Below are 11733 nucleotides of genomic sequence, written 5' to 3'. Positions count from 1 at the left end.
GAGGAGCCAGCTCGGTGCCCTGAAGCGGATGACCGGCAGGGAACGACCGACCTGACTGCTGTAGCACCCTCACTCGAGGGGTCGAGCTCTCCCGTGCCATACCGTCGCCAGGCGGCAGCTGGGAATTTCGCTCGTTGGAGCTCACTGAGCCCTGAAGCACCGAGGGTGGCAGGGGTATCAGTGAATCTCCGTGAGGGCACTGAGGAGGATCGGGCACCGTATACTGATGTGTTATCCTTTCCTCCCCAGGTGGGGCTGCCCTCAGGGGCCTGACAATGTTTGCGTCAGGACCGCTTAGTCGAGGTCCTCTTCGACAAAAGAACGGTCCGCAGATCCGTCTTCGGTCTAGAAGACCCCGCTCCTAAACAAACGACACACAAATCGTGTGTATCCCCCGCCGCCAGATATCGTGGACAGGGAGGAACACAGCGATTGTAATGCCGTTCGCTCGCCATAGATTTAATAGACTTTTTCATGATACGTTTATAATGCTTGTGCTGACAAACAACAGTAAATAGACAGACACATACACAGAGCGCTACTGAAGAGCAGAAGCTGGTTTGCGCTCTGCCGGATGCGCTTTTATACTTTCTGGTGCTTACGTCACCCCGCTCGTGACGTCTCGCTGCTCCATTGGGCTGATTTGACACGTGCTTCAGAACGCGGTCACGCAGGGGCGTTCCCAAAGCGAATCTCGACGCAGCTCGAGTTCCTGAAGGGGAACTTAATTTCACAATTTTATTGTGGTACGAGCAGTCATGAAAGTATACTCTCTTATAAGAGGCTTTTTATTCTATGTATTTATCTGCAAGTACCTTTTTAACTATACTTTTTTAACATTTGAACTACAAATGCACATTCAATACAATTAAGCTCACTTCTTTTTCATAAGGGTGCCCCTTTCTGACAGGGAAGGAAGCTTTGAGGTCAGTATGTTTTCATAGCACAAAGTCTTTTATCACAAAAGATCAAGGAAAAAATTGATTGATGAATAAGAAGAAATGACAGAAGAATTTCACAGCTACAACTCCAACCGACAGAGAGAGGAGACATTAACACAAAGACAGACAATGTGACCTGTGATCTGTGTGTTTGCGTTCACTGAAACTCTCTTTTCATTCACACTATGATATCTCTCTCTGTCCAAAGTCTGTTGTCTGTCATCTCCTCCACTAATGCGAAGGGCATTGGTTTTGTGTTTTGTTTGAGTATATCACTGGCCAAATGAGCAGAGATGTGTCTCTCTGCTGGGATGCTCTGCTCCGTCAGCCCTGCTCGGTTATTTCTATACCCTCCTGCCACTTTCATCGTCTCAGATAGGTGCCCCAAAACAATGATGTCATATTTACTTCTGTCATATTCTCATGTCATTTCTGTATTTCGACTGTGGAGCACAAAAGGAGAAATTCTGAAGACTGTGCCGGATGTTCTTTTCAATACAATGAAGTGAATGGGAACTGGAACACTCAAATTTTAAAAACATGTGTGTCCTAAAAGTATCATAACAGTGGTCTGTATGACTTGTATGCTATGTAAGTCTTATAAAGCTATATGATAGATATGTGCAAGGAAAAGACTGAAACTTAAAGGCACAGTTCACCTAAAAATGAAAATTTGCTTAACATTTACTCACCCTCAGGCCACCCAAGATAGATGAGTTTGTTTCTTCATCAGAACAAATTTGGATAAATTTAGTATTATGTCACTTGATCACCAGTGTATGCTCTGCAGTGAATGGGTGCCGTGAGAATGAGAGTCCAAACAGCAAAAGATCACGATAATCCACATATAATCCACACAACTGTTTTGTAACTAACAAATGTATTATTAACACATTTTAACTTCAAACCATTGCTTCTGACTAATCTAATCCATAATATTGCTTTCTGCAGAGAAAAGCTTAGGTGCGTCCCAAATCGCGTACTTATGCACTATACTATGACGTTTTGTAGTATAAATAGTGTGAGTAGTGTGTTCACACTGAAAATTCCAAAAAGAAAAAGTGCACTTTAAATACCCGGATAATGCACTTAAATAACCGAAAAAAACGAAGTGTGGAATGTTGAACACTTCATGCACTTAACTGTCGCAGCTTTAATTACGTAGTGAAGGGGGAGGGGCTATCAGACTCCGTTTATGAATGACAAAATAACCTTATATAATTCATACACTACATGGTTGAGTACATAGTGCATAAGTACATAGTGTATAAGTGCATAGTGTATAGTGCGTCATTTGGGACGCAGCTCTTATCTTGTCTGAATCAGGAGAGAAATAAGCACAGATCAGCTCTCCTTCTGACGGCACCCATTCACAGCAGAGTATCCACTGATGAGCAACCTATAGCTCTTTATTGGTATATGTACAGCACTTTGGCATACACTAGCTGTTTTTAAATGTGCTATATAAATAAACTGACCTTGACCTTGACCTTGACCTATAGACTGCTACATTTCTCAAGAATAATGCTTTTACATGGCTTATTAAAGACAAATTATCCCTTTAGTCCAACTGACATGGACATTTTAAAGTGCATGCATGTAAACACTCTTAGTGATTGGAACTCTGAAAACAGGACTAACAGCTGTATTCTGCTGCTACATGAACATAGTCTCTGTACACTAAGGCTCTGTTTTAACATGTAGACTTCAGTGCAGCTGTGAGCAATTATTCCCATCACAATAATCTTTTCAAATACAAAGGCTGCACCTGAAAGCTAAGGTAGCTGTCTTGGTGCCTTGTTACCCAGTCAGTCAATGACTTCATAGAGTTTTTGTATGTAAGTGCCTCATAAGGAAACAGACAGACTTCCAAGGCACCATTGTGTAATGTTGAAGTGTCTAGAACAAATCCAGCTTCGGTTATACCAAAGCAAATGTAAAATGTTTCTGTGTTTTCTGTGAGGGTTGTGTTTAGGAATAGGGGTAGGGGATATAATATACAGTTTGTACAGTAAACCATGATTGTGTGTGTGTTACAGTTTGCAAACAATGTGGACATTTTTCAACAAATGTTTATAGTTATATAAAATTAAATATTTTCAAAAATGATTCTGTGCTGGCATGTGTAACCTGGTATCACTAACACAGTGTAAAGCAGACAATATGCAGAAGGAAAATGAGTAGATATTTCATGAATCTAGATGTGTTTTTGTTTTTTACGATGAGGATTCTGCAGCTCTTAGATTCTGTCTTACAGACTTGAAACTTGCTCATATGCTTTTTAGAGTTTCAAAGGCTCATTTACAGGGGTCAAACTGAAACTAACTTGTATAACTCTTTCTCACTCTCTCTCTGTCTCTGAGGCTTTGGCATTAATTTACACATCTGCAGGGTGGAGAGTTGAAGTCTGATATTTCTGTTATGCTGGTTTATCTCTCCTCAGTTTAATGTCAAGAATGTTCCAACAGCTCAGACACGTCAAGTACTGCCTGTTTTAATGATCTCTCTCACCTATTGTTTCCTGACTCTCTCTAAATCACCTTATTACAGTAGAGTTACTTGTTGTTGTTGTTGTTGTTGTAGTTTAAAGTAGTGCCTATGCTAACACCTGTTTGAGATTTCTAAATGTATATGGTAATGGTTAATATTTTGTATTGCAGTCAATTATGCCCCTTTTCCATTGTTAGGAAGTGGTAAAAAGCAAAAGTGCAGATGCATTTTTATTTTTATTTTTTATTAAAGTAAGTTTAATGTAACTTATTTGTAAAACACAACCCAAAACTGTTTTTCCCCATCTCCGCTAGTTCCTTACATTTGCTTAAGTGCTATTACAATTTTTAAATGTCATTTACATTGCAGCTCTGGCATAAACCCAGAACTAGGATAAAACAACCCCAAAACACAGAACGATTATCCAAATGAGCAAACCAAAGATCAAGAACTTTTGCCCTAAGCCCCCAAGCTATACTTTTTTGTCTTTCTTTTTTCCCAGTATACTCTATGTGTTCCCTGGAAATTGAAACCCATTACCTTGATATTGCTGGTGCTCTATCAGACAAACATCTGGCAATAAATGCATGCTTAAAGATATTACACACGTACAGGTAGAGCTGAGATTTCTATGGTAATGTTGTGATGGACAAGAATCCCACTCGGATGTCTGCGCACTGATCTTCCATTCTCAGTGTTTAGAAAGTGAAATCTCTTAATATCTCTCCCTTAAGCAGTCAGAGGTTCAGTAGACACAGCACAGCTTTGCTCACTTTCTATAAAGGACTGAGCTTTGGCTGACCTGCATGTACAAAGGCTGAAGAGCAGCGCTTTATTCTGCTTTCAGACAGGCTGAATGAAATCTGAAGAGACATTTGACATCACGGTTCTTTACTTAGGACACTTTCTCACCAGAGCTTTTGGTGTTGAGGCCTTTTGGAATCAGAATTTGGTTAAAATCCAATCATCCATTTTCCAAGCCACTTGTCTGCAGTCTATTCCATCAAAGTATTTTTCTGACTATGCCACATTTAATATGACCAATGTTTATACGTGATTTTCAAGCCAAGATAATCAGCAAATCAATATGTATAAAGTCGACATGAAATCAAAACTATAACTATACATTTCTGTTCAGAATGTGCACAATTCATTGTACATTATAAGATCAATCTTTCATCAAAATGTATTCACTTGCTCCTCTTCTGACTTTCCTTTTTGACTGAATTTTCAAATGTCTTTTACTTTTCAATCCCTCCATTTTTCACAACCCAATTCATTCTCAAAGTATAAAATCAAGCCCACCCTACTTTCTTTTTCTAAATATCCTTTTATATAAGTATGCATGTAAGTGGTGTCTAATTGTCAATACAATGTGTTATGCCAGTGTCAAAGATGAATATTTGCTTAGTGAAAATTTGAACGAACAATATAGTTTAACCAGTGTGATGTCACAAAACCAGCAATACCCAAATGAGACATTTTTGGAGCTTGGTTAAATGTTTTTATTTATGTATTTATGCATTTATTTTATTTCTTTATATTGTTTGTTTTCATACTGAGGATATTTTAAGCTATGAATCTTGCAGGATGTTTTAATGGTACAAATAGCTTTTACAGAAGATAATTTGATTCCTCATTCCATGACCCCGTTAATCTATACAGGAAGGAGTACATTTCTCTTGTACTATGCTAATGTTTAGCACTAAACACAGTGACTCTCCTGTGAGTGTCCACTATGCGTCTGATTGATCTGCATGAGGGACAAATCCACCTCATCAGAGACCTCTCTGCTAACCTCAGCTCTACCTGCTCATTGAGCTGACCTGCGCCCAGATCAATAATGCTGTAACCTTGAAACCAAATACCCAAGGTCACATGGAGATAAATTGATAGAGAAATCCTTAAGGGTAGCAGTGCTAACAGGCCTGGATTAGCACTTGTGGTGCTGTCACTAACCACTAGCACATGCAAACAGGGCATTATGTCGTCCACCGGAATATGCAAACGTGTCACATGCAGGATCAATAGCACTGAGCATTCTGTATTGCACTCTAACCACTTAAGGTACTGTATTTGTGGATTCTTAACGGCAAATACCCAATGGTGTTGTTTGATCACAGTTCCACCAGGATGTTTGTCAAATTTTGTGTCCCAAAATTAATTAATTGTCAATTACTCAAACATTGCAATGACATTATTTTTTTAATGAAACCTTGAGAAAGTCAATTGTATTCCCATTAATCTTATTAGCAACTGGTCATCTGCCATCTTTAACCTTTATTTGACCCTCTAACTCTAGCACTTTCTATTGTATTTTAATTCTACTTTAACTATATTTATCTTCTTTTTTTTAATAAAAAAACAAAAAACAAAAGAAATACTAGCTTTCTATTTTTTTTTCTATTCTATCTACTTGTTTTTCTTTGTGTGTGTGTGTGTTAAAAGCGTCTGCTAAATGACTAAATGTAAATGTAAATGTACTAATAAGCACTGAGTTCTGGATTTTTTTTTTTAATCATTCACTTGAGCTGTAAAAATATCATCTACTTTAATATAATAAACCTATTTGGGTCATTCCTATATTAAACCTATTTGGGTCAATATATATATATATATATATATATATGTAGACAAAATAAATATACATTCATACACTAAGTTTCACTGAATTTCATTAATTTGTAACAATCACTACATTGTTAAAAACCTAGACTGCAGTTATAATTAAAGAAGTTAAATATACCCATAAATCACAGGGACTATCATAAAAAAAATAAAAAAAAATAAAAGTGAATTAAAATTAGAAATATGAATAGCCAGAATGTTCCAACACCACATAACCTGGAGTACTTGTGCACAATGCATATTTCTTAATATTAAGCCTAAAATGTGTTTTAATGTTGCTATTGATGAGGATTGTATGATCTTTGAATAATATCGGTATCGGTATTTTGCACATTCAGTTACACTTATATGTATATCTTTAGTTAGACGTCAGCACTACTTCCAAATAAAAGTGAATTAAAATTAGAAATATGAATAGCCAGAATGTTCCAACAATATTTCGCCCACATAACCCTGTCTGCCTTCTAGCTAATTAAACATGCCCTCGTTTTTAGAAAACAGCTGAATCAGAGAGAGGTTGAGAGAACTAATTGGTATGCAGTGTGTTGTAAGGTACTGTTTTTCGAAAGAGGTGCGAATACATGTGGAGGACTAAGTTTGATTCTTCCTCAGTCAAAACTCCCACACTTCACACGAAGACAACAGACGTACAAAGTATTTTTTTATGAAACAGATTTTATAACATATGTTCAATGTATAAAACATCAACAGAAGATTATTTACGTTTTCTTTCCTTCAAAGTTGAACAATTATAACTTTTCAGGAGTGAATACTGTATGTCGCATGTGCATTTATGGATGCTGCATTAAAAAAAAAAATGTAAACACAGTAGTTCTCTAGTAAAAAAGAAAAGTAATATATTTACTTTAGTTAGACGTCAGCACTACTTCCGCAAAATTAAAGTGCATTAAGTACAAAATTAGTTGTTCCAATTTAGCAGACATTATATAGCAGCTTAGAATACCAAAAGTACAATTGCAGGGTATTTTTATTTGCTTAATAAATATGTAAATATTTTTGTACTGTACTTAGCATGAAATAAATGTATTTCAAATACATATTAGTATTTTTTTTTCCGCTAGGGTTCAGCCAGAACGTGACATTCTGTCATTTACTGATCTGGGGTGCGTCTCCCAAAAGCATCGTTAGCTAACTATGGTAGTTAGTTCCATTGAAATCTATTGGTAACGACGGAACTTGCGACCATAGTTGCTTTTGGGAAACCCCTGTTTGACTTTCTTTCTTCTGTAGAACACAAACAGAGATAATATATTGCATGATATCAGTACATTGCGACTCACATTAATGCTCGTTGAACATTTTCAAAGTGCTTCACTTGATTTTGTTGAACAACAACCAAATAATTTAAACAATTTGTACAATAAAATTGTGGCAGACACCACTGATCTCCTATGTACCACCCAATGCTTCACACTCCAATCCAGTAGGTGGATTCTGCCACGTACTGTACTGGAGTCTTAACACTGAAGAAACCATTTTTTTGTTTTTTTACAAAGTGTACAGACAGGTTATTGCTTTTCGAAGTCTATTGGTCTACTGGTCAAGCCAATGTTGCTATGTAATTGCAGATGGCCACTGAAAGAAACAAAGACGGTGATGCTACAGTGTTTACTCAATTTTTTTTTAGAGGAATTAATACATAAATGGCTTATTTATAGTTTACTCTGCAAATTAAACTAGGATAAGAATTTATCTATGAATTTATCTGTTTATCAGATCTCATCCAGATTAAATACAATCAAATCACTCAGCTCGGATGATGTGTCCTAGAAATAATTTTGAATGTAAAATTTATGTAATCTAATTATTAAGTAAGTTGACTCCTTTTGTTGAAATTGCATCCCAAAGCATGATTCCTTAATAAAACAGCACAGGAGAAATGCATGAGGAAATGCAGACTTGATGTGCTTGGTTGACAGATCCTAAGGGCGCCTGAGCGGCTGCATCTGGATCGGGCCTCTCATTCTACAATAGAGCGTATGGACAGGCTCTGCAATTTTCCTGTCACTTTAAGAGCAGGTAAGTAATAGGTAATTGGGCGCCCATTCATACTGCCTGCCCCCTCCTCGGCCGAACTGTGGGCTTGTAAAGACCAGTGGAAAATAAAGTCAGGTTAAATATAGTACGCTAAAATGCTCAAAGTGACTCATTGATAATCAGTCGACGCAAACCTGCAGTAATTGCTTTCTGGGAGAGTCATTCGGCAGGGTAAAATCTATTTAGGAACCAGATATGTCTTTTTTACAGGAAACGAGGAAAACACGCCACTACACTGCACATATATTAGCTGACTGCCTCTGTAGCGGTGACTGGAGGACGGAGCCTTTATCTAATTGTGCTGCTTTAACACACACATTAATCTAGTGTGTCAGAGAGGGTACGCTCGTACTGCACTAATAGAAAAGGGAATAACCACATTTATTTCAGTAATAAGCCATTAGCGTCCTGTGTCCGGGCCAGGGAAGGGTGTGAGCTAATGGGTTTGTCTGCTTGCTGACTGTCATGTTGTTTATCAAAGCAGGGTTAGAGTTCGCTCACTACTACAACTTTATGTAATACGAAATGGAGCTGAGATGACTGAACTGTAACTGGTTAAATTATCTAAACTATCTATAGTCAACATGAAATCAAAATGTATCCTTTTTTTTTTATCCCAAGACCAATATATTTGTATTGTATCACGTTCCTTGTATTAGTGCTTCCCGCACTGCTGAATCTCTGGCACTGCTGCTGAATCTTTATTGCCACAGCTAAAGACATTTCATTTGTTGTTAATGTGAGTTTTCTGTATTTAACATGATACAATAAAACATTTGTAAATATATAATAAATATTAAATAGTAAATAATGTTCTTGAGTTCATCTCACAGGCTGCATGCAAAACCAGCAACCAGTCAGATTCACAAACAAATTACAAGTTTTTTTAGTGAATCTAAAACAAATTTTTTGACCACTGTAGCTCAAATCGTGAACAAATGAATCTTAAGAGCCAGTTGTGTTTAGTGAAAAAAATAATATTACTTGATTAGTGTAGTCTGATTAATGAACAAATGACTTAATTTGCTGTTCCTTTTTAGTGAATCAACAAGATACAGCACAACCAGTGTAGCTTGATTCATGAACACGATACTCTTATGGGCCATTTCATTTTAGTGCATCAAAAAGATAACACACAACCAGTGTAGACTAATTCATGAACAAATATAAGCTGGTTATTCTTATTAAATCAAAAACAGTGTATCTTAATTTATGAACAAATGACTTTTCTGAGCTGGCTATTTTTAGCAAATCAAAAAACATTTTGCATGACCAGTGTGTCAGAATTTTGTACCTGTTTTGCCCCCGTAGTCCTTCCTGTGTCTCCTTATTTGGTTATGTTCCTGTCCTCGTTTAGTTTGATTATGTTCCATTGTTGTCACCTGTGTTCCCCTGATTGCCCTGTGTTTATAAGTCCTAGTCTGTGCAGTTAGTGTTTGTCTGGTCTACCAGTGATGTACGTGTGTTTACCTCCTGTTCCCTATGTTGGATTTATCCCCTGTGTTGGATTAATAAAGACTCTTTTGATTATCCACGGCTCCGTGTTCCTTCCGGCGGCGTAACGTGACACAGTGTAGTCTGTTTCATGAACAAATAATTTTAAAAGTTAATCAAAAACATACTGCATGACCAGCCCAATTCATGAACAGATTACTCTCATGAACATGTTCTTTTCAGGCAAGCAAAAACGAAACCAGTGTAGAATCCCTGAACAAATGACTATTAAAAGCTGATTATTTTAACAATAGTTCAAAAATAGTTTGCAGCTTTAGCAGATACTGTATATAACAAATAACAGCTTTAGCAAATAACATTTTAACTGAAGTATACCCAAATGAATCAAAATTAGGGTTGTCAAACGATTAATCGTGCATTAATCACATCCAAAATAGTTTTTTGTTTACATAATATATGTACCCCACTCATCATATCCTTCGAACTATTCACTCACCATCACATCCTCTGGACCCTACCCCAGTACTCTCTGTGACCAAATAAACCCGTTTTATAAATACTAACCTGTTGTGTCAGACCTCTTCCGTTACAGTATGTGTACTGTGTGTATTTATTATATATATAAATACACAAACATCACGTAAATATTTCAGAAAATTATGGTATGTTTATATATGTTGAATATTTATAATATAAATTATATGAATATAAATATAGACATGTAAATACTAGGGCTGTCAGTCAATTAACATTTTTAATTAATTAATTACATGTCAAATAAATTTTGGCTGTGAAATTACTCACACATACACAAAAAAAAAAAAAGAGAAATCAAGTAAACAATACAAATAGTATCTTTAGAAATAAATTTTATTTGATTCAACAAAATGTATTACACAAACGTATAGGCTACAACGGCCTAACAAACTGTGGAACATTAAAGAAGATAATTTGAGTAACATCTCAGTATCTTTTGTTCATACAATGAAAGTCCAAAACGGCTTAGTTACCAACTGTCTTATTTTTATTTTTTTTATGAAATAAGAATTTATAAATAAGAAACTAAAACTGCCAGCAGGTGGCGGTAAATGTCTTTATACGTCATGCATTCATTCATTCATTCGTTCAAACTGCTGATTCCTTCAGGAATGAAGTAAATGGGTCAGTTATGAATAGAGCTATTGAATCATTGGATTCGTTCAAAACGAGGATTCATTCAGAAACGTATAACAGCTCTGCGGTGGCTTAAAATTTAATATTTTCTCTGCAACATTGAGCAAAACAGACAGTATTGTGTTTAAAATATAACAAAATATTAACTAATTTACTAAACTGTTGTATAAAATCACATTTAAACTTGTGATATTCGTGACAAAACAGTACTCGTATATTGCTCTCTATGCTCATATGGTATCGCTTATATGATATAAATGAGGTAAAAACTCATAATGTCACACTTCTCGGGAGGCAAGGAACGAGGAAACACAGAGATAACTTAAATTCACAGTCTTTAATGATCACATGGGGAACGTAGGGGACACTGGAACACAAGGAATGACGTTTGAGGACCGACAAACACTAACTAACTGACAAGGGTGCCCGGTGGAGCTGATGGATCGATGGGTGACGGTGGAGGCGAGGGAGCTAGGAGCCGAGGTGGAGCCACTGGGTCTACGGGCTGAGGCGGAGTCCAGGCCTCGGAGGCTGGAGGCGGAGGTGAGGGAGACTCCAACCACGGTGACGCTGGAGGATGGCAGTCCCGCGGGGCTCACACCACAATGATGGTGGGCTGAGGGCGAGCAAAGGGGCTGCCAGCTGACAGCGGTGGGAGGGCGGGCATTTTTGAGGAGCGGGCACTGGAGAGAGCTCTTGGGCTGGAGCCCTTCCTGGGCGGAACTGGGGATCAGGAGCCCTTCCTGGGCTAAACTGGGGATCAGGAGCCCTTCCTGGGCTAAACTGGGGATCAGGAGCCCTTCCTGGGCTGAACTGGGGATCAGGAGCCCTTCCTGGGCTGAACTGGGGATCAGGAGCCCTTCCTGGGCTGAACTGGGGATCAGGAGCCCTTCCTGGGCTAAACGAAACATCAGGAGCCCTTCCTGGGCTGAACTGGGGATCAGGAGCCCTTCCTGGGCTAAACGAGGAATCAGGAGCCCTTCCTGGG

The sequence above is a fragment of the Sinocyclocheilus rhinocerous genome, unplaced genomic scaffold (genome assembly GCF_001515625.1).
Source record: "Sinocyclocheilus rhinocerous isolate Xijiao unplaced genomic scaffold, SAMN03320098_v1.1 scaffold1547, whole genome shotgun sequence".
In the NCBI taxonomy this organism is placed as follows: domain Eukaryota; kingdom Metazoa; phylum Chordata; class Actinopteri; order Cypriniformes; family Cyprinidae; genus Sinocyclocheilus; species Sinocyclocheilus rhinocerous.
Note: the sequence above shows the minus strand (reverse complement) of the source record.